Below are 17,146 nucleotides of genomic sequence, written 5' to 3'. Positions count from 1 at the left end.
ATATGACACTTGTTTCCCTTTTTGCGGTAAATGGTAAAAGTTATTTTCGAGAAATTTAGGGATGTGTAATAAATAAAATTACTATCGCGTTTTAAAACTCGTTCGTGCGGGACATCAGCATTAGAAATCAAACTTCCGACTCGAATTTTCCGCGGCGCGCTCGTCTTTCCAATTATATATACGTGTGCATGAACTTATTGACTGCGTATCGAACGGCGAAAAAATCTCAGTGAAAACCTGCGATCAAAAATGAAAAATAAAAAAAAAAGAAAAGAGCAAGAGGAAAAAAAGAACTGATATTCCGATATTCCGACGAATTCAACGCTATATTACTCGAACGGGCAATTGCACGCGTGTTGCGTTACAACGGCGCCTACGCCCGTTACAAGCCAGACACGTCGCGAATTTCCGTGCGGGCGAGCAGGCATGCGAGTACAAAACACCTTGCATAGGGTCGCAAAAAAGGGATGGGTGGAAGAGAGAGAGGGTGAGGGGGCGGTGGGGGCGCACAAGGGTTGGCGAAAGAGTGAGGGAGGGAGGGAAAGGGAGCAGAGAGAGACAGACTGGCTTCGAATCTGCATGCCAAAACCATTTCTCTTGATCGGCGGAGGCGGTGGCGGTGGCGGCAGCGGCAACGACGGCGGCAGCGACGGCATCGGCCTCTCCGCCTTTAGTTAGGCGCATTCAGGCGAGTATCGCGCGCAGGGACGCAGCTTATCGCGTGCCCGCTTCAGAATAATTCGATTAAGCATGAATTTTCCGGGCGACCGACCGGCAGCCGCGAATAGATACGACGAGGAAATAAAACTCTCTATCCGCGAAACACTCTTGTACGAGCCCCGGCTTTCGAATCGTGACGCAAGAAGTAATGAACCAACCGCAGCCCCTATAGCAGTATAAAAGGATTAAAACGAAATTATACAAAGGGGAATTTGATAAGGAGCAATCAACACAGTAAATATCATTCATAAATCGATATAAATTAAAGTATATTACAATAAGATAACTTCAAAAGCAGAAAGCATTTTCAAAATAAATCTTGGATTTTGGTTTTTAGAAAATCTCTATTTTTCCTTAACAAGAAAGAACAACAACATTATATCGTTACATTTGAAAAGATAAAGATAAGAAGCCTGTAAAATTATATTAATATAGTATTCAAGAAAAAAGACCATTATTCTCATGTCGGATTATAGTCGGTTTTTAAATTTTATTCATCCTATTGAACATTTCTGCGGCTACGCGTAAATGGAAAAAATATTCTCGGCTTGTGGATTCTCCGGGGACTTTCCGCGATCTAAAAACGACACCTTAGATTGGAAAAAAGCTGCACTCTCTCCGCGGTATTGAAGCAGCCGAAAGCGACCGCTGCGTTCCCGGCTCCGCCTTATCGCTGCCTGGCTTTCAATTTATTACCACTTGGCGAATAATTACCGACAAGAGGCGAGCCAAGGGCTCCTCTCCCCTTCGAATAACGGCAAGCGTGCGCCTTATTGAGTACAGGGCACAGGCATTCAGGAACGACGACCAAATCGTCGTGCAGCGACGCAGGAGAAAGCGAAGAGAGAGAGAAAAGATTGAAGAGAAAGAGAGAGAGAGAGAAAGAGAGAGAGAGAGAGAGAGAGAGAGAGAGAGAGAGAGAGAAAAGTAATTCAGGTGCGCGCTAATAAAAAAGCGACAAGAACGTACCGAGTGGTATAGAAACCGTTATCTCGTTCCTGCGGCCTTTTTCCAAGAAAGCATTGCGACTGCATCGAGAACAAAAGGTACGATGAGAGCCCACCGTTGTGATTACAAGTCCCAGATCGACCATAAAGCATCAAAAGGCTCGTATCGATGAGATCCATGATTTCCCTTTTCCATAAAAGTTATCCGTATTAGGCTTAATTTATAATTATTTTGTTTACGCGAAATGGAGCGTTCCGACGACTAGGTCCAAAAAGCCGATAAAATATAGATATAAATACAAAAGTCAATAATGGAAATATCATTTCCTACTTTTTTTTTTTAATGGAAATAATATTTTACTCCCTCTGCGATTTATAACAGAGCACTAAAGCGTTTCGCGATCGGATTTCTCTCTTTCAGAAAGATGAACGCTTTAGTCATGACCACAAAAGTCACGACATTTAGCGTCACGTAAAAGTGGGACTTTAAGCAGTGAGAAATTAATTCTTCTTTCTTGGTCAATGCGCGCGGCGGGCGGGCGCTCGCTTTTTCAAAGGAGGTCTTTCGCCGACTCGGGAATCTGTGAATTTTCTTTAAAGCACGCGAAAAGTCGAGCAACCTTCGTTCGACGTGGGGAAAAAGCCAGGGAAAGAAAAGGAATGGGGAAAGGAGGGGAGGGGGAAGGAAAGAGGGAATTGCGCGAGTTGAGGAAAACGGAGAGAAGGAATTCTCGGCGTCCCGGAAAAATGCGCATTGTGTGCACGCACGAGGGCAACTACCCTCCCTCTCTTCCCCTCGCCGCCCCTTGTCCTATCCCTATTTTTTCCGTTTCGAGAGGAAGAGGAGAAGAAGGAGTAGATAGAGAGAGAGAAAGTGCCCGCGCGCGTGCGAAAGAGAGAGAGAGAGGGGGGGGACAAAATTCCGAATTTTCACGGACGTTTCGCCGTGAAAGAATCGCGGAGTCGGTTGCTCGCTCACGTTTTCTGATGAAAGGATTTTTCAGCGGAATCCTACATAATAGATCGAGATTCTCGTATTCGTAAATAACGCGTCGACGTTAAATAAATCGCCAACGAATTTAGGTCTCGGTGGTACGAGCAAAATTCTCTCCCAGTCCTCATGTCCCAGATTTTGCTCGTTTCTTTTTCTCCTTGTATATTTCTTTTGTTCAATTCGGAACGGATTATAATGATTCTTACAAAATAAGCTCCCGAAAAAGGGTACTGAAGCACATTAATAAATTACGAGCTCGTTGTAAAATATATACTATATGTTTCACGAAATTGTTATCAAGCATTTCGTATGAGCGAATGCCTGTTCTATTTCTAACGCGATAAATTATATCTTCAGAGAAATTATACCTCAGAGAAAGAGAGAGAGAAAGAGGGGAGGGAGGGGAGGGAGGGAGGAAGGGAAGGAGGGTATAGAGGTAGTTATATGCCGGTATTAATAAGCGACAATGCGGACAACAGAGGCACATCGCGATAGATAAATTCTCGGTGAATGCAACATGCGTTCCGAATGCATGCAACGCGCGCGAGAGCTTAACCCGATCATCACCCCCCCTCCCCCCGTGGAAACGCAGTGACGCAGCCCGCGCTCGCGGGTGCATTACGCGGTTTACAAAGGGGATGCATGTGTAAACGCGACAAATAAATTTCCGACGATCGAGCGCAGACGAGCGAAATCCGCGTGAATTTACCGCGACGCGCGTCACTGTCGCATAATGTTGCAACACGGAGCGCGATACGGTTGCGTCTCGACACGTGTATATTATCAGCACGTTGACCGCGTATGTGTGTATGTGTGTGGGCGCGCGCACGCGAATTTACGCCGTGTCGCACCCACGCGTGCACGCAGCCACGTATATATACGCGGCACAATGCCGCGACAATCGCACATGCGCGCCGACAATTTACAAGCTATACGCACGCTGTAATCGCTCGTATAAACAATTTAATTACGTATATGCGTCCGAGATAACACGCCTCTCAATAAACGGCATTACAACATGGCGACGCGGGACGCTGACCGGTCGTCCGCGACGTGTAATCGCGCGTGCGAACAATAAAATTGGATATCTCCCGCGTATGACTCGTTGTGTGGGAGCTTTAAACAGGTGTATCTTTAAATGCACGCGCGATGTAAATTGGCATAAAGCGTGCCGCGCGCGCGCGTATTTCTCGCCGCGACGAATTGTGACCATTTTAGAGAGTATAACGCGATTCTAAATTCGTCAACGCATCCTGAAAGATATATTTTTATCGTTGCTTAGAGATCGAGAAAGTAAATCGGCTCAATATTAGCTTGATAAAAATCGTGTCTTCTCCCGATTAGGAAAAGAAGACAAGGCTCGAGAGTGATGAGGAAAGACACGGGGGGGGGGGAGCGGAGCCTTCTGGGTATCCTTCGAATATCCTAATCCGCGTTTTTATCGGATGATTCGCTCGCCACCGTGCACAATGTGTTCTTTAATTCTCCACTTTCGTGGCCGCGCAGGCTGCCGCGCCGGAATCCCATAAATCGCCCAAAAATTCCCACCGGAGCACCCGCCCCGTCCGTGGACGTAAATTACCGGCTTATTTCCGCGGCCCCGGCGTCATTCGGATAAATAAAAATATTTATACCGAGGCCGCGTGCACTCGGACACTAAATTAAACTCCAGTGTCCAGTCTCCCTCGATCCTGTTTCCCCCCCTTTTTTTCTCTCTCTTTCTCTCTCTCTTGAGACGACGAGCGGAGCAAGAGGCGATTATGCACGCCCTCGAGTTCGAGCTCGAATTAACCCTTTATTCGCTGGTGTGTCTAAAAGTCAGAAGATATTTGCGTGTTGTATGAATTAATTAATTCAGTTTTGATGGGGTACGCAAGTCTCGCATCGGCGACCGTTAGTCCATGTTTCTTTCTATAGAAACATGGTATATAAATTTGAGAATAAAAAATGTGTGACACGCGTGATACCAATTAATTATCTTATTAAATTTATTACTGTCGTTTGTTGGATTTAGCAGTTATTCACGGATGATTTAAATAATACAGTTCTAAATTCAAGAGATTGAACAAATCTCAATTTTAAGAATTTAGAGATTGTCAGAATTAAATATATAACCTCAAGAGACTTTAGCGTTCATAAATTTTAAAGTAAAGGAAAATTATTTTACAGCCATGAATGTGAAAGATTTCAAAGGTTTTATAAACCAAACTTACTAAGAATTTCATTATCAAATTTCACGGCCAGTGGAGGTATGCATTCTTTTTGTTCAAAAGTTTTCTATCTCATTCGACGCGCGATGTAACGTCGAATTAATGTCGTATTAATGACGCCGGATGGTAGTTAGATGACGTACCGTGGACTTTCAGCTTGCCCCGTGAATACCTGAATAAATTCTCCACGCCAGGTAGTATAGGGGAGAAGAGCGCGGGGAGAGTAATTCGTTTTCTCTCTTTTCGAGGACAACAATTACCAGCTAATTCGCCCGTGCGATTCCGAACGAAAGGATCGCGCGGCGTCGCCGAACGAAGGACGATGACGATTTCCAGGTAGGATTTAATTCGACGCTGACGTAGGGTGCGAGGAGAGAAGCAGAGAAGAAGCGGGGACACATGCACACACATTCTATTCTCGAATTCGACTGCGACAGCCGTAAAATGGAGAAAAGGACGCATTGTGCGCGGTATTATGGATTAGCGCCGACGATGGACAAAGAGAGTGTGCGCTGGTGCACGTGGGATAATATCCTTTCGATTATACAACATCGCGCGCGATATCGACGTTCCTAGTTCCAAACGCACTGTATTCGTTAATTCTGCGTTTATTGCTAATGTCAGTTATTATCTGAAACATCTTTCAGAGTCATTTATAGCTCGCTGAATCTCAAAATTATCATATTTTTAAATGTTTCCTCCTCTGAAAGAAAAATACCATTTCCATAAAATTTTCGAAGATAAATACGAACTGAATAATATTGCTCTTGTTTTTTGTTTAGGATTCCAAATGCCAGCCGCGCAATAAAATTCATAATAAAACTTTACTTTAAATATGAAAAAGTATCTGAAGAGCAAAGAAGCTTTTTATAAATTGTGATCCTAATATACCCTATTGTTCCGATAAATTTACTTGTTAATAATGTAGTTATTGTATTTATTACTAGTAATAATCTTGCGATTGTTATCGCCTATTATGTATTGACAAGATTCATAGCACGTTCCGGAAAAATTTAGTGCTAAACAAACGTGGTGTAAGCTTTAACCGACATTGGCCCCAAGTGTTCGTCAATCACTTCCGATGACGGAAACACGAAGAGGAAACAACGACGGGCGTTACCTGCGCTTTCTGACCCTTTCTGAACGATCGACATTCGCATTGTTGTCGTCGAAGAAAACGCACGTCGATGATTCCATTTCGATCAATGACACATCGGGAGTCCCTTCGACCCACCGCGATCGATTGAGTTTCTTTTTTCTCATTCATTGCCCCGGATCTCCCCTCCCCCTGTCTCGTTGTCCCTTGCGAATCGAAAGAACGGAGATAAAGAGAGGTGCACGACCCGGAAGGGGCGCTAGGCGAAATATTATTTCTTTTTCTTTCTGGGGCAACCCTTTTCCCGAAAGGAGCACCGACAAATCCCGCGATAAACAATCGAGTAATCGATAAATCGAAACTTCTTTTTGGAGGGAAGGATACGGTGGGAATCATTATTATTATTACAATAATCATTTCATGCATATTTTATAGAACACGAATTTTGAGAGACAGGTTTAGAAATAAAGTTGATGAGTTTTATAAATGTAGAAAGTAACAATATTGTATAACTTTGATATTTAAAATTTGTAAAATTTAATTTCAATGTTCTCACTAAGAAATTCGTTGCTCATTGAATATATCATACATATATCGCAAAAACGGCTCGAATAAAAATCGAGGAAATCTCGTTAGTCAAAACTCATTGAAAAAATTAATGTTCATTTTCTGTAGAAATTAATTATAGCGATCTCTCAAATTGACAAGATATTGCTTCACTCCGTATCATCGTTCCGACGGGGAATTATTAAAAATTGTCTGACTGACATCCCATTCATCCAGCAACCAATTAATCCTACCGATCACACCGTCGCAAAAAAATACGCGAAATACATGGCACCGTTGCGTTTTGCATTCTCGCTTTTTGCAAGTCTCTTTGGTGGCTCCGCGAAGCAAGATAGGGGAGTGGCCTCGTTCTATTATCGATACGGCGTTTTACGGTTCGATTACGTTGCGCTAAGGCCGAGTCACTGTTTGATTGTTTAAAAAACAGAGTCGAGAAAGAAACCGCGGAGGATGCGGGTGGATTGCCCGCTGTGTTCATTAATCAGGAAAGCTCCCTTTGCATCCGCCAGCTCCATAGAGATATCGATTGCCTCCATCTACAGAATATAGCCGTTTTTACTTCGCCTAGATACACGTCGCTGACTACGCGGATTTCCATTGAACATCATCAGACCTCTCTCTATTTCTTTACACGTTGAAATTTCACGAAACAAGATTTCTCGCAATCATAGATATCGCGGGTATTCGAATCCAAATTGGATTGATCATTATAGTAAGAACTTGAGTCAACTACCGTGTAAATGTATCGAAGAATTCAATTATTAAAAAAAAAGAAGCCAGAAAGAAAATATATTTTGTGTATTCCGTACAGTGATTTTTAACTACCGAGAAACTTTCGTCATGAAGACTATCTCAAAAATGACAGTTGCCATTGTAATTTTCTGCAATTACATGTAACTGAGTAGAAGTAATTTTTGCGTAAGATTTTCAAGATAATAATAATATATGACTACAATATTGTTATTGAGTTTTCTCTTTGCAACAATTTATCAAATATATTATACGATATAAGAAAATCATATATATTTACGTAAAATTATTCGACGAAGAAAACTAAATCTTACGCAAAAACTACTTCTACTAATTCTAATAATATATTAATATCATTAATATTAGATAATATTAATATTAATAACTATAAAAGAGTTCACGACGTTTGACTCTAAAAATAATAAAATATCAAAGAGAATGAATAATAAAGATAATAAAATACTCTCACACACTAATATAGATGTGTTAGCTGTATATACTAAAGTTGATCAATGCAAAATCGATCAATGAACGCAACCGCGGGAAAGGTTTCGGCAGACGTCTACCCGGTGGCGCGATTCGTTCCGCGATCGTTACAGGTGGTCCCGAAGCCGCCAATTTCGGCGGGGCCGACGGGCCCGTAATCGAGTATCGTTAAACAACAGTCGATCAATCCGCCGACGAAGTTCCGCGCGAATGGAAGCGGCCCCGTTTTGTGGGCCTTACCCGCGATAATAATAACGACAACGCCGTCTCCTCCCGTCCTCCTCTCGCGCGCGTTCAATTTTCTCATTTTCTCCGTTCCCCGCTGCTCTTTCGAGGCAATCGTGACTGTGCGTTACGATTGTTCGATCTCTCGATCGGCCGATCGCTCGCTCCCAGGTGGCCGACGGGCTACAAACGATACGCGCATACACACCCGGTATACCCGGGTATCGAGACAGAAGGAAGCGAAGGCGCACAAGGCATCTCGTCTTCTTTCTGGTCCTCCTTTATTCCCGTCTTTCTTCTCGATAATGAACACCCGGGCTACTGAAAAGAGCGCGCGGCATATGGCTGCCAAAAGCTGCTACCGGTGCGACTAACATATAGTAACATCTCTCGCGATTTCGCTGCGACTATCACCACCGAAGCTACAGACAACCGGCGATTTTTAGATGTCAAACTGATTTCAATAGATTTGACTTTGTCCGACGATGGAAAAATTAACACCTCTAATTGACCCGCTAATTCATTAAGATTACGTAAATTTTGTTATTATAAATAGCGTGAAGTAGTAAATCATATTAACAACTGCGACTCTCACCACTGAAGCTACTGACAACTGGCGATTTTAGTCTGTCAAACCGATTTCGATAGTTACATATTGGACTTTGTCCGACGATGGAAAAATTAACACTTCTAATCGACCCGCTGATTCATTAAAATACGTAAATTTTGTTATTATAAATTGCGTAAAGTAGTAAATCATATTAACAACTGCAAATAGCTAACAAATTTTCTCATATATCTAGAGCGACATGAATTTCTATAGTTGCGCACTGCGTCAAACGGTAATCTTTCGCGGAATGGCAAGCAGAAAAAAGGAAGGGAGAGAAAGAGAGAGTGAGAGAGAAAGAAACCCGTCAATTGCTTTGTTGATTGGTCCGTACCGCGCACATGATCGGCAGGTCTTATGGACGACGTATAGGGGACGTACGGCCGCGAGGTACGGCCGGTTCGACGGAACAAAGTGCAGAGTCGGCATTCAGCGGGAGAAAGGCGGCGAGATCTCGCGGCTCTATCATTGCAGCATCCTCTCTCGAGTCGAATTATCGCCCCACGAATTTGATTACGGCTTCTGAAGGTGCCGGGGTGCGCACGCCGCGGATGCCGGTAGAGATGGGTGACGCGGCAACAAGCATTGTAGGCCGTTTAATAACTCTCAGTGGGTGTCTACCGCAGGCCACTGGTGTTATTCGGCCACCTTTTATTCCCGTCGGGGGACTCCCCTCGGCCTACCCACCCTTCCCCGCGGGCCCCCTCGTCCCGCTGCGGAATCCGAAAACGGACGGGCCGACTTCAAAGAGGCCACAATGCGACCGGATCACCAGGTACTTTCACGTAAGGTGGCTTAATTGGAACGCGACTGGAGACCTGCGACGAGGTGGCTCGTATACTCTCGTAGGAAGCGAACTACTTTCGGGCTCTTCGCAAGCAGCTCGGCGCGAGCCCGATTAATTTGATTTGTCCGTTCGATAAATGCGCGCTGGAGGCGTAAGTTGCGACAGCGTTACGTTCGGAAGATGTTAACCGACGATAAATAAATGAAGCACTCGATATAAAAATTGAATGGATACTGCGCTTTCGTTCCTTGACGGTGCTCTGGCGTTTAAATCGATACAACAGTTTGCATTCAACGTGATAACTACGTTGGAGGATCCTATTGGAAATCGTATTATTAAAGTCCTAAACAAAATTGAACAACGCGATATATCGAAGGGAAGATTATAATGGGCATACACTGGAAGAAATCTAGTAGACTTTGCGCGGATACACAATTCTATTACAAATTGTCGACTTGTATGAACATTGTGCGTGAATAAGTCCGCTGCTATTATAGCCTTTATTCGGTGCACCCTAATGCTACCGTATAAGGCATCTTGCTTGACCATCGGGACACTTAGCGCAGGGGCAGGGGCAGGAGAAAGAAAGAAAACGGATCGACTAGGACGAGGTCAAAGCGATATTCTCGACCAAGTTCGACCGGTGCATATTATATCGAGCCGATGGGGTATGCCGTCGTTTGTCATCCGCCTGGCTCTTACCGGGGCCGTTCGTATTTTCGTGACGCAAAAAAAAGGACGAAGGCAAGAAGAAGCGGCTAGGCGGAGGAAGAGCTACGTCGCGCATTGTCGCGGTTCACAAAGGCCACAAAGGAGGACGTGTGAATCAGCAGTAATGGGGATAATGCAAAACTACGGGCGAGCTGCGAGGGAGACACGCGGGGATACCTGAGGGCTATCGAATCGTAGGGTCCGAAGGGAGGGAAGAGGGAAGGGGGAATGTCGTCGAACAGAACTCCGAGGTGGACCTTCGGTTAGGATCAAGGACTTCGCGTTCCGTACCGTCTCGCGAGACATCGAGTGTTTTTCCTGGATCGCCCGTGAAAACTGCACAAGCGGGAGACTATAAATCGGAGATAAACATCACGCGCGTAACCGTGGGTATATGTTTTTATAAAACAGAATGTGACGAATGCACCTCCGCATTCTTTGTATTTTCTATACCCGTATGAGAGAGGGGATAAAAACGTGTTGAGGAATTTCCTCGAACAATGTGAATTACGTATAATATATTGTAAGTCCTATTTTTCGTACTACCGCATTCTGATTCCTCGATTATACATTCTTTCCTAGCGGTAGAACTTTTATCATCGTTACGATCTAAGTTAGCAAATATTATAAATTATTACTTCGTAATTGCATCGTTGAGATTGCCTGCCTGATGCACAAACGCAGCAAACGCTCGGAGATCTCGATTCGCTCGAGTGCGGAGTAAATCGAGCGGCCGTCAATTAATTTAGATCGTGCTCGCAAAAGAATGGCGCGTCTTTAAAGAAGAAACTCGACAGGAACTCTGTCATTATCCTGGATATACCGGGATATGGTGTCTATGGGTGCAGGGGTTGTGGCCAATCGAAAAGAAGGGCGTCATTGTTGCGCGTCGCGCGCGCGAGCGAACAGCTTTTAAATCGCGCGGTCCGAGCGTAAAAAGGGGGGGGAAGAGAGAACCAGGGGAAAAGGGACGCGCGAAATGAATATAAAGTAATGATCGGCAACGGACGACCGCGGATCCGCGTTATCTGGATGCCACAGATTGGGGCTGCCACTACCCGGGCTGATCTATCAGATAAGTAACAATAAATAGCACAATAATGAGTCCCGTAGCAATTAGAGTAATCTGGGATTTATGTCTACCTCGAGGGAGAAAACTGTCGCGCTTTGTGCGGGAAAAAAATATAAAAATTGCCTCCAATACAGTGAAATAATACATATATATGACAATAATATATATTATATAATGATATTATGAACATTATTATTGTCCATTATTAATTATAATTTTTAATTGCTTCACAATTGTAATTAACTGCTTAAGATTCATATAGTAATTTAAACAAACGTATAATAGATATATCTAAACATAACACACCGTACACATTAATACACCGTAAAATATATGATAATTTATTCTATAAAAATGAAGAGGCTCCATACTTTCAAGACAAAGTAAAAATTTGTTAAATTCACGTTCGTTTCTTCATGAATTATTAAATAACGGCAAATGGATTCTCTTGAGACTTGTTCTGTATAACTCCGTTTCATTATAATCGTGCTGCTCCTCGCAACTATACTGTTTACCCTATACAAGAGTCGTCTCGCTGCGAGATAAAACCGCCACGTCCTTTTTCGACGCGACAAAACGCGAGGGTTGCCTTTCGCCATGGGGCGCGACGTTATTAAGGGCGTTCTTGGGGGGCGAAATACGATCGTCGTCGCGACGTGATTCCTCCTCCGAGGATTTTAAACGTACAGTACAATTGTGCGAATCGGACTCACAAGGAAGCTCGAAAAATACGCGGCACTAAAAGATTAGCAGCTTTGCGGATTTTTTTCAAAGCGAAAGTATTTTTGCAATGTGTCAAATTAATCGAGAAAATTGGGTATCCAATTTATAAAATTTTTTTATTCAACAATAGCATACAAAAATTAGAACAACTCGAAAACCGTTACTATGTCTTCTTTCTCAAAAACGTCTACTTATTAATAAATAAATAAATAGACAAATATTAGCGAATAAAATTTAACTTCAATCGATTGAATATTTCATGAATAATCGAACAAACAAATCCAAAGAATTTTAGATTATTTAGATACTATGGCTGCATAGAAAAAAAAGGACATTATGGCATCAATGTAGAGTACCTATCCGAGAACGTCGTAATGGATACAAGTTCGGAGTCGATTTCAAAGCAACGCGACCGAAGTTCCGAATTAGCTAAGCCATCTCATCGTAGGGTCGTGTGCTTTTCTCTCATCGACCCTTCCTCTTCAGCTCCTTTACCTTCAGTCTACTTTTTCAGAGATGTCATTCTATCGCGATTACAAATTTCCTCCTTCTCTAGAGCGGCTCTTAATAATTGAAAATGTAATAAAACAAGAGACGAACTCTATAATATTTATTGAAATTCTTTATGATCATTTTTTCATTTCGGAAGTGTCAATAAAGAGATTTTTATACAAATAGTATTAATGATGATTGGCGAAGAATTGATCAATACATGTGCAGAGAGAAATTTCACGCATGAGAAAGAGATCTATGAGCTTATTAGCCAATCGTATATTTAGTCAATTTGTAGGAGCGTGCGTGGATTCACATCGTGTATTAACATTTAATACTTCATTCCCACCAAACAAGTCAGAAGAGGCTTGTGACGGGGTCTGAGACAAATATTGGTCCGACGTCACTAAGTCAACATTCACAGATGACTTCACGTTACAATAGCCGTGAAACCTCACCTTAGGTCGAATGCTGCTGCGGAGAATTAAGATATGGGGAACGCGATCGGAGAAAGCAAAAGGAGAGGGGAAGGGGGGCGGGACTGAGGGGGCAGAGAAGGCCAGGAGGATAGAGTCGAAGAAACGTGGCATCGTGGAATGCAGCTGCACAATGCGGCAGGTCCTCCACCAACACCGACCTCGTATTATTATAGCGCACGTATGCGGGCCCGACCGGGCTAGACACGGTGACGCGCGTACGGTGGACCCCGGCCATTCGGCCCCGGCCGGGTCGACTTTTCTAGCACGATCACCCTCGAGCATTACACTTGGCGCGAGATTTAACGCCGGATTAAATGGATGTTTTATGGGCGGCTTAATAAATACGCGGATCGTGCGGATTTATGAATCACGGATGATCATGATGCCATTACCGTCCCGTTTCTAATTCAATGAACGCCATTGTGCTACCGTTCAGTGAAGTCGGGGCGCCGTGAGAAACTCCGTGCACGATTTAACATCTGATTTATAAAAATTTACGACGCTACCTGTCCCGCCGATTAAATAAACTTGAGAAAGGATGTTATATTCATTTTTGTATAGTTAAATACATTTAAAAAGTACAATGCTTCCACATTTGATTCTAATATACGTTCCGCAGCATACTTAAAAATTGACATCTTTCTCGTTATTTTGCGAATGCACGAGTCAAAGTTATTCGAGCATCATGTACATGTACAAAATAGAAATTGTTGCTTCGCTTTGTAGTAAAGTTCACTCAATAACACGCTTTAATGCCTCACGTTGAAAAAATATCGACATTTTTAAAAAATGTGATTGTATCTTTCTTTTTTTTTCAAAACCTTTTATTAATATTTAGTTTTAAACACCATTTTTGTAATGAAATTTAAAGCTATATTCGAGCACGGAAAAATAGCAATATGAACATTTATATTTTTTGGCCACTACATTAAAATAATTTTTCAAAATTACCGAAACAAACATGAAATAAAAGTACATTGCGTCTTTGTACGTTTTTAATAAATTGTATTGTATAAATTATTAATTCCAATCCAATTAAAACGAGATTTAAATATTAATAAAGTTGATCGCAGTAATACAATAAAACAAATCCAAATTAATATTAATACATCAAAAATAAATCTATGCATATGTTGGAATAATAATGTAATGTCGCACTGAATTTTAATCAGTTTAAAATTAGGTTATTATTGCAATACTTTCGATACTAGTTTAGTATCTCCATTTCATATACATATACGGCATTTTTAGCTGAGGAATTAATCTAATCATTTTAGAATATAAATGTATAAAATAAAACTCACCATTATTGCGTAGACTGCAGCTGTAGTGCCCGATTGAATGTGGTCCTATCAAAAATATACAAAATTATTTAAAATATTATATTAACATCACACACATAAATACAGACAAAAATTTAATCATTTTTCAGCAAATTGTAAATAATTTGTATAGTAAATTTGTCGCTTTAATATGCGCATAAAACAATTAAAAAAAAAAATCGAAACAAAAATTTTGCCAAGTATGAATAAAAGATATCTGAAAGTATGTTCGTACAACATTTTTTTGTCTTTAATTATAATCGAATGTTTCTAATAATACATATCAAATTAATGATGATAAACGAACATTCTGCTTACCGATATGCCGAGGCTTCTCCATCACCCGATAGCTGCTCCTCTATTGTCCCTGGTGTTTGCCCACACGGACGCGACGCGAGTTGTTAGGAAACTATAATTACATCTTTAATTATAATCGAATGTCTCTTAAATACATATAAAATTAATGACGACAAACGAATATTCTGCTTACCGATATTGGAGGCTCGTTTATTGTCCCTGGTGTTTGCTCACACGGACGCGACGCGAGTCGTTAGGAAACTAATTACTAATTACATCCGCGCGTACTAAACAACGCGATACGACGATCACACGTCGCTTTTGTCCGGCACTTTCCCGACGCGGACCGTACCTTCGGTATACCGGTGCAGAACGCGAAACGCGACGCGATATACGCGATGGACGCACGCCCGTTACTCCACCTCCGGCCTCGCGACGCTCATGTTTGGCGTAATACACGACGAAAATCTCGGATCACGCACGACCGTGTATACGTCACTGTACGTAATTGACGCAACACGGCGAACGGCGAACGCGCGCCACTTTGTATCTGCGTTCCCGTAACCGTCTCGGACGTCCGAACGATATTTCGCACTCGCGTTCGCTTCGATCGCTGCCTTTCAATATGCGTAACGGACGAAAAATTTCGAGCGATGAAGCGCGGCAACTTCGCGCCGTTGAACGTCGGGCAGTAAGAGCGTGAGAGGTTACTTCGCGCGGCGCGATCGCGCGATCGAACACACCGAGCGACGGGACAGGTCCGACCGCTAATTACTCTACGAGTATTACTGTTTTTGTTGGCTTGTAACCGTAATTGATCCGAGAATCGCGGCGACGCACTCTCGATCGCGAACGATGCCGTGTCAAGACGAGCGAGCAACGCGCAGAGCGCGAGAGCGCAGATGTAAATAGTAAATACGTCACGCACGCGACACCTTAAAGGCCCGGGCACATGAAAAACTCAAGCAGTAAGCAAATCACCAATCATAAGGCCGGTATTCATAGTCGGTTCTTATTTCAAGACCGACTTTAAGTAATGACTTAAGACGCTAATACGGCTCTGTGATTGGTTCATGACATCTTAATACCGACTATGAATACCAGCCTATATATTGGGTGCGTTCGGGGAGCGCGCTATTAGCGCTATTGCATCATTCTATCTTTATCGCTCATCAAGTGTAGAACAAGGATAAGCAAATAGCGCCTAATAGCGCGCTCCCCGAACGCAGCCATAGTCAAGAACTTGAGACGTAACGCAAGCGGTGGCGAATTCAGACTGTTGATTTCCTTTAAATCCTTACTGTTTTTTTATGTGCCCGGAGCCTGAAGCAACCGCGCGACTTGGAAAAAAGAGCACAAAATAAAACAGGCGGATCGTTCGTCGTGCGAGTCGAAAGCATATATAATACTCACGTATTCGGCGTCGCGTATCTCACACAGTTTGGATATACGATATCGAGTATGATAACACACGGCATTGAGTAGAATAGATTTTTCATATGAATCTCGACGAATCGAAAATATTTAGTCTTTAAATTAGATACGATATAATGTATCTTAAGATTATAGATACGACATAATACATGGAATTTCGTTTGAATATACTTTTAAAAGAAAAAGAGAGACGAAAAAGTCAGTTCTCGAAAATAACAGGGTTTATCGCTTGATTTTATTTCAATAAGAAGCTATTGAGAAGTCTATCTTATTTATCAGTTACGTATATAACTGCGAGCATTAAATATATATTATGGCTTATTCTGCCCACAGGACGCGGAAACGCTTGCCGCGCGGCAAGAAGCGACGCAGTAGCCAATAAACTTTGGTTCTCACGTCCTGTGGGCAGAAGCCATATGCATTATACAAATCGAATCGCGTATTGGCGGGAATTATACTTGAGGAAGCTCTAGTCAAGCTGAAGTATGACACGCGAAAGTGTGACAATCTTTTTATAATTAAAAGATATTATATCGCGTTGACAAACTCGCGAATATAATATCCTAAATATAAAAATTCCCGTTACCAATTCGAGCGACGCCTTTGTTTGTGATTCGCGCCATCGTCGTCACGAGCGTTGCGATCACGCGCTTCGATCGAGACGCTCGACAGTGGGGTGGAAGGGGGAGACGTCTTGTCCTGTGGGTAGCGATCATGTAACTTTATCCCTTAGAGCGGAAACGTGAAAAGTGAAAAATTTCATGTGACTATCTCTTTCTATTCAACACCAATAGAAAGAGATAGTTACATGAAAATTTTTCACTTTTCACGTATCCGCCCTACGAGAAATAAAAGTTACGTGATCGCTGCCCTCTGGCGATCAGCGCGCCCAGCGGCGGGCGGCCCAGACGCGGGCTGCACGGCCGTCTTTTTCGCACTACACTATACATCTAGCTATATAGCGGAACCGACTCAACCGACGCCTACAAGCCTACAAGCGCCTGCAAGCGTCGTCGGGCGACGGACGATCAGGATAACGATACCCGCGTAACCCGCGTAATTAGCGTGGATATCTGCGATTAACGGCATCCTTCGAGACTCGTAGCAGGTACAGAGGCGTCGCTTAACCGATGAACATATCTCTTCCGATATATTCGAATTATTAATAAAGGCGCGTGTCACTCGCTTTGTCTGTCGGGACTGTCGGGAGCGTCGCGCGATCTAATC

The 17,146-nt window shown here is 42.8% G+C and overlaps 1 long non-coding RNA gene across 2 annotated transcripts in view; it reads right to left on the bottom strand.

Annotated features, from left to right (window-relative positions):
- LOC143897736 (uncharacterized) overlaps nucleotides 1-15,408 on the bottom strand; it is an 83,997-nt gene extending 68,589 nt beyond the window's left edge. The window contains exons 1-3 of one of the 2 annotated variants that reach the window (XR_013256986.1): nucleotides 14,679-15,408; nucleotides 14,507-14,597; nucleotides 14,171-14,215 (exon numbers count right to left, since the gene is read on the bottom strand). This is a non-coding gene — a long non-coding RNA (uncharacterized LOC143897736). The remainder of the gene's footprint in view (nucleotides 1-14,170; nucleotides 14,216-14,506; nucleotides 14,598-14,678) is intronic. The other variant, XR_013256987.1, reaches the window with a different exon arrangement.
- Nucleotides 15,409-17,146: the final 1,738 nt, after the last annotated feature.

This window comes from Temnothorax americanus, unplaced genomic scaffold (assembly GCF_048541705.1).
Source record: "Temnothorax americanus isolate GAGA-0224 unplaced genomic scaffold, ASM4854170v1 Scaffold21, whole genome shotgun sequence".
Classification (NCBI taxonomy): domain Eukaryota; kingdom Metazoa; phylum Arthropoda; class Insecta; order Hymenoptera; family Formicidae; genus Temnothorax; species Temnothorax americanus.
The sequence above is the reverse complement of the archived record's forward strand: the minus strand, read 5'-3'. Positions and strand labels throughout refer to the sequence as shown.